Source organism: Magnolia sinica, chromosome 4, assembly GCF_029962835.1.
Source record: "Magnolia sinica isolate HGM2019 chromosome 4, MsV1, whole genome shotgun sequence".
NCBI lineage: Eukaryota > Viridiplantae > Streptophyta > Magnoliopsida > Magnoliales > Magnoliaceae > Magnolia > Magnolia sinica.
Window position 1 is genome coordinate 4,857,066 of NC_080576.1, and position 11,672 is coordinate 4,868,737.

Below are 11,672 nucleotides of genomic sequence, written 5' to 3' on the forward strand. Positions count from 1 at the left end.
TGCGTGCTTTCTTCACTGGACCGACCATTTTCAGAAGATGACAAAATGCTGATGTATGGAGAGGATGCAATCCAATGCTGATAAGGAAGGGGGCCACAGAAAATGGATTTTTTTGTCTTTCTTACTGGAAATGAAGTGAGGAAAGGGGGTGAAAGAAATGACATTGAAAGCAACCGCAGTGAAAAGGAGGGGTATTTTCATCCTAAAAATGGTTGTCTGTATGTGCAAGTCTAAGTTGGTAAGTTAAGTTTCATTTGTCTCATTAAAACCACTGGATAAAAGGTGGGGTCTACAATGGTAAATTTCTCAAGAACAATTTTAGTTATGGCAGCGGAATGTCAATGACATTCTAGATAAGGCACACTACTAAAAACTCAATCGAAGCCGACGGTCGTGTGGTAGTTTTCCCGACAGCTACAAGCCATCAGCCACTCACAGCAAGCGTCTTAAGACTCATAAGACTTACATTGATGATTTAATATATATCCATGCCATCCATCCATTTTTTTTTTCAGCCCATTTTAGGATATGGTCTCAAAAATTAGGTAGGTCCAAACCTCATATCAACCACAACATAAGAAACAGTGGAGATTGAATGCTTACTGTTGATGCAAAAATCTGACTCACCCTCACCGAGCTCCGAGCTCTTGCGCCGAGCCCCGTATGCCTGCACATGAGAAGGATAAAGGAAACCCTGGTTAGGACATGAGACCCTCCGATGCCAAAGTCAGGCTAGGAATCCGGGTCTAAGTTGTGGATGGGTTTCGGGTGAGAGATTTGATGTACCTGTTCCTGTAGGTGAGTCCTTTACTTATACTAGTTGGTTGTAATGAACGTGTCCGTTAATCTCGGCACGATCTCTGCCATTAGAAGAGAACTGTGCATGCGCTGAATGTCGTCAGGTATTCTATAAATGTGACGCAATCTATTAATGCCATCGTGTGTTACTGGATTAAGTTGGCTCAATCTCAGCTCATCGTCTGGATTTAGGCAGAGCAGAGGAGCTGAGCCCAATTATCACTAATTGGGATCGGATCACATCCGATCAATTGTAGACAAATATGCCCGGATCACTTGCAATTGGTTAGGTATAGATATTCCGAACCCATATCTCGTTGCTGGTCGGACCTGCGTAACTCTGTGGTCTGGCCTGATGAAGTATCTGATGTGGCTGCTCATCTGGTCGAGCCGACCTCGAATGGAGCTCAGTAGAACCATCTGAATATGTGGCCGAGCCGAGCTGGCTATAATTATAATCAGCTCATAATCTCCCATAACACTCACCATTAAAAGTTTATCGGGAGACGAGTTTGGATCAACCTGATAGTTATGATTTCCGTTCATCCACGTCTATGTGACCTTATGAACGGATCAGATGAGAAATAAATAATACAGTGCGCCATCAAAAGATTTTAATGGTAAGCATCATTGTCCAGCAGGTAAATAATACAGTCACCGCTGCTTCCTATGGTACGGTGACTGAAGATTTCCGGAACCAAATTGGTATAATTTACAGAAGAAGACGACCCGAAAGCATCACCACAGATACAAAATGTTCTAAAGAGGAAAAAAATCCTCACAAAAATCAAAGATCTGATCTTCCTAAAACATTCTAGTTTTTAAACTAATACTTAGTTTTTTTTTTTCAGGATTCGAGATGAGAGAGGGAATCGTTTGAGTCTAGCAGCAAGCAAGAGAGTTAGCTGGAATCGCTCCCTTTCTATCAGGTTTTACACCCATATTTTTCACTAATTTTGATTATTTTTAGGTAATCGATCTTTCCACCCCTCCAATAATTTTCTCCTTTCATATTTAATAGCAGATTTCTTGTTGTTTATTAGAATGAGCTTATTCTACAACGTAAGGCCCACCTGATGGTTGGATCCACCTGATTGTTGGTTCATATGTTCATAACGGTTTGATGCACCTGTTGGATGGGTTGGATGTCATAAACACACCAAGTGGGCCCCAAAATACTTGACTCTGTCACTTCTTCTTCTTCTTTTTTTTTTTTTTTTTTTTTTTTTTTTTCAATTCTAGAAAAATGATAGACACTCACCAAAAAGTGTGTTTATACACTTTGAGGTCTGAGTCATTGTTTGGTAAATCAGAATTCTTCTGGAAATTTGCAGTATCTGCTGTAAACTTGCTTCTTTCTTCTAGCAATTCACCCATAGTGGACTTGTTACTCATGTTATATTGTTTGCATGCCTATTTTTGATTTTAGAGCTAAGTCGGTTTTATGTTTGTTGGACAAGATAGTAGGCAACATTTGATTGGTGGGCTTCCAATCTAACAAGGTGCGATTTACATTTGGGGCAGAGCAGAAATGGAACCCGCAATAAGTGGGCATCTACTTTCCTGCTTTTCCCACCCCAAATCACGAGTGGGTATGTACAGGAAGGTCCCGAACATACCTCACCGGTGTTTTGGCACAAGTAATTCTAGTATTAAAATAAATTAATCTCATCCTAAAGTGCCCTTAGTTGTTTTGTATTCTATTCAGTTATTTTCTCATGCCAATGGAAAGGCTGAAGAGTGATGGAATTGCTGGAGTATTATCGTACGGGCTGTTGAATACTGTCTCCTATATCACGACATTTCTCTTGGTTTGGTTAGTGGATAATAGAACTTCTTTTTCATTAAGTGTTTTTGTTTGAAATAGAAAATTGAGTTCTCAGATTATGTTCTTCGGGTTTGTGTTTGCCATGTCATAGTTCTGTGAGCTTGATGCTGTGTTTCTTCATACTATTTACATGGTTAAATGCCACTGCTTTTTATATGAATTGCCTGCATTCCATTTTAGGACATATGGATGGTTACCCGGTCTCTTTAAATGGTTAAATGCTACCTTGATCTAATTTATTTGGACATGAAAACTTATCTCAGTGTTGGCCATGTAGATCTTGTGAACCTAGTCAGCTAGATGGCTAATAATAATGAGGAAGTCCGGCACATTATAAGTATTCTGTACATCTGGGTCCCATGATTCAATTGATCCATATCTATTGTTCTGATGATGCCTCAATAGATGATGAGGTAAGCCCCAAAAATATCCAAGAATGATAGGTACTAACTCTTTGATATTTGGACAACTTTCTGCTCAGTGTGGACCTTTGCCATATTTTCCTCTTAACTCTTTGTTAAGTTATTGAATAGAATCAGAAGTTCCAGCATATCAACAGTCAGGACCACCGAATGATGGCTTCCATGTGTACACAATCCTGTACATGTGGTTTCTGTAATATCATGAACATGTGGGGGCCAATCCGGCGTGGGCTGATGTGCGGACCATATGCTTCCTCAATAATAAATAAGATTGAAGGTTATGAGTCAGGCAAAAGAAGAAATTGAAAATAGGTTGCAAGGTATAAATCATCATCATCATCATCATAGCCTTGTTACAGTCATTTGGAGCGAGCTTACAAATCCTGCTTCACCAATTATGAGAATTGATTGGCAAAACAGGATTCGTAGAACAATATCATCATTTCAATCTGCTAGGAATGTTATGTAATCTCTAGAGGAATAGGTGTTGAATAATCTTGTGTGGAAAGCCATTTTTGTTCGACCAATACTTTTTCCTATTAAATATCAGGACTTGAAAATGAGGCATTATGCGACACTTGGGACAAAAGGGTAGAGTGTTTTGAATAGCAAATAATGTAGATTGCAGTGTTCACCCCTATGAACCGTGAAGCATCTATATTTTTAATTAAATTGATAGGAAAGTAGCCAAATATTAAAATAAAGAAAAATTAGCAGTAAGTTATATAAAAAATTCTAGAAAAAAATGCTTGATTTTCTAGTAAAACCACATTCAAGACAAAGTAGCAAAAGCAAACCGACATATGTTAAAGCCAAAATCAATCACACAAACTAGTTTTTAAACCTACTTTAGCTTATTTCTTAATGAAAGACAACAAAAGAAAAAAAAATATAGTCTCAAACTCTTAACAGGGCACTTGCAAAAGAGCCAAAAGAGAGTTCAGTGTCACAGGTCTTGACTAATGTAATAGTCGTCAAGCCGCTTCACATATAGACTTAAGGCCTGTTTGGGAGATGCCTCAAAATGCATGATTCTAATGCATAATTATTAACTAGAATGAGATTAATTTATTTTGAGGCATCTACCAAACAGGCCTTTAGACTCTAGCTTGCATTTTCCTCATTTATAAACTTATATTTGCAAGTTATAAAGGTAATAATTTTTGTATAATTAAAAAGTCAAACTTGAAAAAGCATCATCAAGCTAGGATGACATGATGTCACCAGGTAGTCCTTCACATATCTCTAATCATGCATACAAAAGCATCATCAAGCTTGCATTTGTTTTTGTGTATGGTTCTTTATTTTTGGCTGGTTCCAATTAGGACAGTCAACACCATATTTTGTCTTAAAACTTCCTTATTGGTGCTGGTAACATGCTCCAACAATTTTGAAGAATTTTATCTGGATGGTCTTTTAGATATTTGCACTACACGTCTCAGGTGCTCTCTGTGGCTGTGTATAACCACTATAAAAGGATCTACCATGCATCCTTGAACGGGTTAGTTCTTATCAGCCTGCCGTTTATTCCTTGAGTTGTCAAACATTTGTAAACTGTTGATATATGTGTTTTCTGGTGTTGTTATATGCTGATATGTGGTGATTCAAATCCCAGGTCTGGGGCAGAATCGGGGAATCCTGAGGCAGAAATTGATGACAATGATTCTGTGGAGCTAGAGAAAAGCAATGTACTCTTGATGGGTCCAACCACCTCTGGTATGGCCTTTCTTTTATAATTTCAGCTATTTATTGTGGCATGTGAGGAAAATGTTGTATCTACTGAATTTAATGTTCTATATTTCATTACATGTTCTGTTAGTGTGAAACTAATTTAATGAATTTGTCCCTTAGATGTGTTGATTCTGTTGAGGCTGCTTCTGACATACATATTGTAAATGTTGACTGCAAGAACAGGGAAGACATTACTGGCGAAAACATTAGCTCGTTTTGTGAATGTGCCTTTTGTCATTGCAGATGCAACAACATTGACACATGCATTTTGTGAAGTGGTTAATGGTCACAATTTTCACGCACGAGGACCTTCATATCTTGTTATGTTGTAGAGCATTTTAATATTTTTCAGACCTCAGGAGTGTTGTATGGCTATCACATGTCATAGAAACCAATGTAAATGTCCATCTGCCCATCACCGAAAAGAGCACAAAGTCAGTTGAAAAGAAACAATGTCACCACATCAGAATTAATGTGAAAGTAGATTTTGAACAAATATTAATATTTTTCTTGTTATTGCACAAAAGGAGAAAGAAGAGTTTTGTATCACAATGGAATTTTTTCTTTTCCTTCTCTAGATCTGTTACAACAAAATGCTGGAAGACATCAAAGAGGAATGATAGAAAAGAGCAGGAAATTCTGTCATCTGTTTTAGGAAAAGGGTATCTTGATAATTTCTGAAAGTAATAAATAAGGGGAAAAATGCTAATATTCTAACAAATTGTTGTTTTAATGAAGAGAAACATTTGAGGAATTGAGAAATGCAAAATATTAATTGTTTTGGTTGATAGGTGTATGCCTTATGACATCGTATGAAACTTGGGTCTATATTTGTCACGACCCTAAATCTAGTGTTGGTAATCCATGATTACTATACACTAAATTTTGGTTGACAGCCTTCGTAGAACTCCGATTTTGGGACTTCCAACTATCACATAATAAGTCCCATAAGCGGAGCTCCACAAGGAGGATTTCTGACAATAAAGACGACAAACACATATCATTTCTCAAAATTTCATCATATTCAACATATGTTACTGTGTACAACTGAGCACATCAAGGCAAAGCCAAAACATAAACCATATCATATTTACTATACCTGATGTACATATTTAGGGTATTACAAAAATATATATACACTGATATGTACAAAACAAAAAGGACAACTGGAGTCTATAGCCTCTACTCTTGCAGCTCCCTACTCTCACCTGCAAAAAAAATAGAAAGGAAAGCTTGAGCTATTAAGCCCAGTGAGTGCGTATGTGCAGTGAAAATGCATGTTTCATGTTATGCTCATATAATGCACAGGCCTGCTGGACCGATAACAATAAAATAAAGATACAATGCATTATGCCACTTTTTATGTTCTAAATAATGTTTATATACAGAGGTGGGACTTCTACCCACATGTAATATACATAATCTTTCAACCTTTCTACAACTTTCCGCAATTTTCAATTGGATCTCCAAGGTTTGAAACAGAGGTGGGACTTGCATATGATTACTTCCCACTTGTATAGACTTTTCCACTGTGGTCAACTACAGATGTGGGAGTAGATAGTTCACGGGCTGAACTAGTCTAACCCACTTGTGTTGAACCTCACTATCTGCCTAATAGCGAGAAGTCATAAGTCGCCTGGCAAAATGATAGCGGACAATTTACGAGCTCGTCACACACAACCTATCTTTGCTTGCCCATAAGCAAGTCAGGTTAAACCTCTCAACCAATCGACACGCATCGATGGGAGTCGCTGCCTACTTTTGTATTTTGGCATTCTAGCGCTTTGTTTTTCCACCCGGTCTAGGCATTGGTTGCTCCCACTGGTACCAATCGGGGTTTAGGGACTTTCACCTATGGACCCTCTAATCATGTCCTGTTGGCATAGATATGCAAATGTATATTTTGAGAAAATATATTCAAATGACCTTGATGTTTTTAAACTCCTTGGAATACGTTAGTTCAAATTACTTAAATAACATTGTTATATTGGTACCATAAGCTTACACTTCTCAAAAACATCACAAAACATGTCCCAAATATAAATATAAACATAAAAACATAAAAACACTCTTTCAATATCCCATTTCCAATACTCTCTTTCTTGTTGAGTGTGAAGTTGAGAAGAAGAAAAAGAAGAAAAGGAAATAGAAGCTGAGCTTGATAACCAATCCTCTGATAGTTACAGGTGAGTGCATAGATTAAGAGCACACATATATGTACGTTAGGGTTTCCTTGAAAACCATATTGCTGAATTTTCTAATTTCGGAATAGGTTATTGCTGGATTTTCTATTTTAGAGTTAGGTTATTGCTGGATTTTCATTTAGGGTTAGGTGATTGATGGATTTTCTGTTTTAGGGTTCGGTTATTGCTGGATTTTCTACTTTAGGGTTAGGTTATTGCTGGATTTTCATTTAGGGTCAGGTGATTGCTGAATTTTCTAATTTAGGGTTATGTTATTGCTGGATTTTCTGATTTAGGATTAGGTGATTGCTGAATTTACTAATCTAGGGTTAGGTTGGATAATAGAGATGAATTAATTTTGTTTAAATTCATACGTATTACCATCGGTTTCTCTCTGTCCCTTACAAAGTCCGCCCGCTATTTGTTTGACAAAATGTTTAAAAGAATTATCCTTCCTCCTTTTGATGTAGCTAATTCTTGAGAAAAAACATGCTTGTGGCATGAAGTCTTATAGCGAAATTAATCCTGGATTGGAGTTAGATTGGCCAAGTCATGTGCATATCATATTCATGGTTCATAGTTGATGTATCATTGTATGATTGAGAGTGAATGATTCATATCATGGTATGATGATCATAGTGGGTTGTGTTGCGATAGACGATGTGTCTATAATTAGTATGTGAACTGTCTAGATACAGGATGCATTATATGAGACTCCTATGAGAAACTCCGTAACTTGACTACGGCCACAAGGGTTAGGCTCTCGGACCTAATGGATTTTGAAAACTCGATGGTGGGGCTCCGCTAGATAAAATAAGGACTAATTGTCATTTCTCAGATTGTTTAATTTTAAGTTTATATCTTAAAATTCGGACATCAGGGTTGAAATACGGCTTGCGTATTGATAACAGAACAACATTATGATCAATTCAAAACATTCTCAGGGCTAATGGACTTACAGCCAACGGCTATCTAGTGTGCGAACCATATTTCGGGGCCTCGGGTCTTACAATGTTACTTAGAGATTGATGCATGTTGGTGTGTTGGACATCGCAACCATTTTAAACTAGAGAACATGCCCAAAATTTTCACTGATGGGTGTCCCATAGCCTAATGCTACATGTATTTGGAAGGACAAATGAGTTAAACTGCAGAATTTCAATTTAATCAAGAAAAAAAAATAAAATAAATCTTTCCATATTTACCATATATGCGAAAATAGGCCTTGTAAAGCACGTATGTTTTTCTCATGTCCAACTCGAAAGTACCGTAAATGCATTTGGAGTAGAGACTCTCAATATGAATGCGAAGGACACTGATTTGTTTATTTCCATTTTGTTAGATTAGAAAATGCAGTTCAATTCAATATTGCATCCAAACACACCCATACAAATAGTTCATTGACATTCCATTTGTGGTCTGCACATCTTTTATGCTAGCAATGCAGATATAACTTGTATGTATAGGAAGCTGGCGTCAAAGTTGATCCGTTGGGGGATCTAGATATAGAGTCGGAAAGAAAATTGGGGCAGCTGGTTCTAGAGAAGTAAACTCTCTCTCTCTCTCTCTCTCTCTCTGGTAATATCCATTTAAAAAAATAAAATAAAATAAAGCAATGATAATCATACTTGCGTATGCTGAAGAGCTGATTGAGTTCTATATACTTCACCGGTATCCATTGGCTGTCAGGCCATTTTACACCATGCCATGTTATGATGACCCAGCTTACAGTCTTTCATGCCTCACTTACAAAAGGTGGTGAGACGTATCTTATTTCAGTTTTTACAACATTGCATAGCTGACATACAATTCCGACTTCATCCAATATGTATTCATGTTGGCATGACCGCCTGTCACCTTTACATGTACTCTTCCTGAACACATCAGAGGCAACTATGCAGCGAGGTATTTCAACACGGTATCTTTTGGGATGGAAAATTAGTAAAAATGATCAGATGGGGTCCACCTTGTACATGCCTTGGTCAAAAAATCTGGCCATTCTGCTGATCAAGTGGGCCACAATGTGTTAAGTTGTATATCAAGTTGATTCTTACATAATTACTAAGCTAGCATCATCTACTCCAAATACTATTTAGTATGTACAATGAAAATAAAATTACTTGGATTTCTTTTCTCATCAATATATCTGTATTCTCATTATCTTATAAATTATAGCCAAAAAAAAGAAGGAAAGAAAAGTAAGAGAGGAAAACTATGTTTACTATCTTATCATATCTTATCAACTGTAGTCCCACTTATGTAATTTGTTGACGCATTAAATAACATGCTCATTAACCTTTCCAGGGCCCATACCTGCAAAATACAAGAACTCACCTGCAAAGGGTGCTGGGAGATGACAGTGTTCTAGATGTCAGGTTTGAGGACTTTGGATGAAAGCAGATGCGCTTCTCATAATGGTTGGTATCATCGTATTGCAAAAGAAGGTATTCCTGTGGGTTTGCGCTGTTATCATTTTTTCTTTTTTGGTAAGTCACATTGTTCTGTTCTGTTGTATCAGCTAGGCGGAATAACAATATGATACAAGGCATATCAGACCATATCACCTTGATATCTTGCATAAAAAAAATGCAGGAAAATATCAGAAAGAAAAAGAAAAAATCCAAAAGAAAAGGGAAAACGGGAAAAACATGAATCTTTCAGTTTATTATTATTATTATTATTATTATTTTATGCATTTGTGTATCAGACCATTCCTTGGTAATAATGATGTTTGTTGGCCTGACCTTTTGGAATTTTACACACCCAACACTGGATGGATGAAGATGCTTCAGCATGCAAGAGCTTGAAGGCATTTCAATATAGGATAGCTTCCTTAAGGGTGTTTTTTGGTACATAGAAATCTTAGCCATTACTATGGAAATGTGAGCTTATGTTGTTTGGAAATTCAATTTTCCATGGAAATTTAGTTCCAATTACAAGTATCTTCAATGGAAGATGCCACTTTTTTCCACATTGTAGGAGTTGGAATCTGTGTTTCCTTGGTAACAAACGAAAGCTTCTTTCCATACTTTACCATCTCCATTCCTCCATTCTAAGAGCTACTTCCCTCAACGAAAATCCTGATGGAGATCCAAATGAACATGGGTTCTCCATCAATTACAATGACTGAATACAAATGCATAACCATTACAACACCCTTTCTTTAGGGACCAGCTTTTGCATGCTTTCACAGTCCTCTACCTTGACAGAAATGCCCCACCCACACTTTGTGGCGCTATTGAATCGTGTTAGGAACCGGGAGCTTCCCAACAAATCCTTTTTTTTTTTTTTACATTGTTAGACCATCTAATCATTTTTTAGTAAGGGAAATGTTGGTAATGTTTTCTTAGGAGAAAAGGAAATTAACGTTGTATTCTCTTTGTTGTTTACTGTTAACTTGTTTTGGCTTTTCTTGAAGGTGAGGAGATCATTTCAGGAGCACAGTGTGTACACGATCCTGAGTTTTTGGCAACTTGTGAAGTGACATGTGGTATTGATTTAAAGACAATATCAACATACATTGATTCTTTCCGATATGATTTTTTCACTCTTGGTGAAAAAAAAAACCATAAGAACATAAGACCAATTCCAGCAATCAATGCATTTATGAAGGTCATCATCCAAACCTCTACCACCTTGTTAAGTATAGAAATTTTGATATATATTTTTTAAAAGTTTATTGATTTGATTTGATTTTATCTTTCCTCTCATCTCGTCTTTGATTTTTTTGGAGACTAAATCTAAATCTTATTTTAGGTAATTCATTGAAAACTCGGAGGGATTTTGAAGCTTAGCATTCAACTAAATTAATCATTTCAGGTGGTTTAATCCAAACTGCCCAAAGTTTATTTCTTGATCAAACTTTGGTTTATACATTAGTTTGAATGTAATCATTATCTTCACTAACAAAGTGAGAATTAATTTGCTTACGGTTTTAAAGAGTTACCTCTTATGATTTATGAGATTTTGGATATATATTTCTTATTAGCATAAATTTAATTGTTGTATCAATGTTCTTTCTAAGATTGCTTTTAGATGAAGTTTGTGATCCATCATGGCCAGGTGCCAACATGGGAATGGGTATCATATATGCAATCATATTTTATTTTTTTTGGAAATACAGATTTTATATGTTTGGAATTCGGATGCTATATCTGATTTTAATTTCAATTATGATTTCTTTATTTTCTTTTGTTTTGACTCATCTTTTCAGATAGGTTGGTTGGTTTCGGGCTTTTGAGAACATGTTTCTGAAATGGGTATTAAGCTAGTTTTGGATGTGCACTGATTAGGCAATCCACTTGTATTTTTATTTAATGAGAAACGCCGACGGTTAAATCTGTCGGTGAATGGCTTTCTAGCCGTGCAATGCCAATGGCTTAGGCTGTTGATGTTAGCTGTTGGAAACACCAAGGGCTTTAAACTGTCGGCAAGCAACGCCGACACCCCCTTTCCCGACAAACCTTTCGGTAGCTAAAAGCTGTCGGATAAGGTCAATGTCGACCATCAGTGTTGCCTTGTTTTTTGGTAGTAGTTGGGGACCAAACCGAAGAATATGTCGGATGATGACTTGAGCGATCTCAGGGAGAAGGTTGTGAGTACCATCTGTTTATGTTTATCGAACGAGGTCATGTACAACGTTTTGGATGAGTAATCTTCCCAAGAGATGTGGAGAAAAATAAAAGACCTATACGTGTCGAAGTCTCAAAA

The 11,672-nt window shown here is 36.8% G+C and overlaps 1 long non-coding RNA gene across 8 annotated transcripts; it reads left to right on the plus strand.

The window, feature by feature from the left end:
- Positions 1-1,479: 1,479 nt before the first annotated feature.
- LOC131242223 (uncharacterized) lies at positions 1,480-10,902 on the plus strand. 8 transcript variants are annotated; one of them, XR_009169550.1, is made up of 7 exons: positions 1,480-1,727; positions 2,507-2,614; positions 4,445-4,549; positions 4,664-4,764; positions 8,429-8,508; positions 9,267-10,574; positions 10,719-10,899. It is a non-coding gene; the product is annotated as an uncharacterized LOC131242223 (long non-coding RNA). The 8 variants fall into 8 exon arrangements; XR_009169551.1 differs by lacking the exon at positions 1,480-1,727 and having other exon boundaries at positions 2,161-2,614; positions 9,267-9,406; positions 10,381-10,574; positions 10,719-10,900; XR_009169554.1 differs by lacking the exon at positions 1,480-1,727 and adding an exon at positions 2,161-2,404 and having other exon boundaries at positions 4,469-4,549; positions 10,719-10,900.
- Positions 10,903-11,672: the final 770 nt, after the last annotated feature.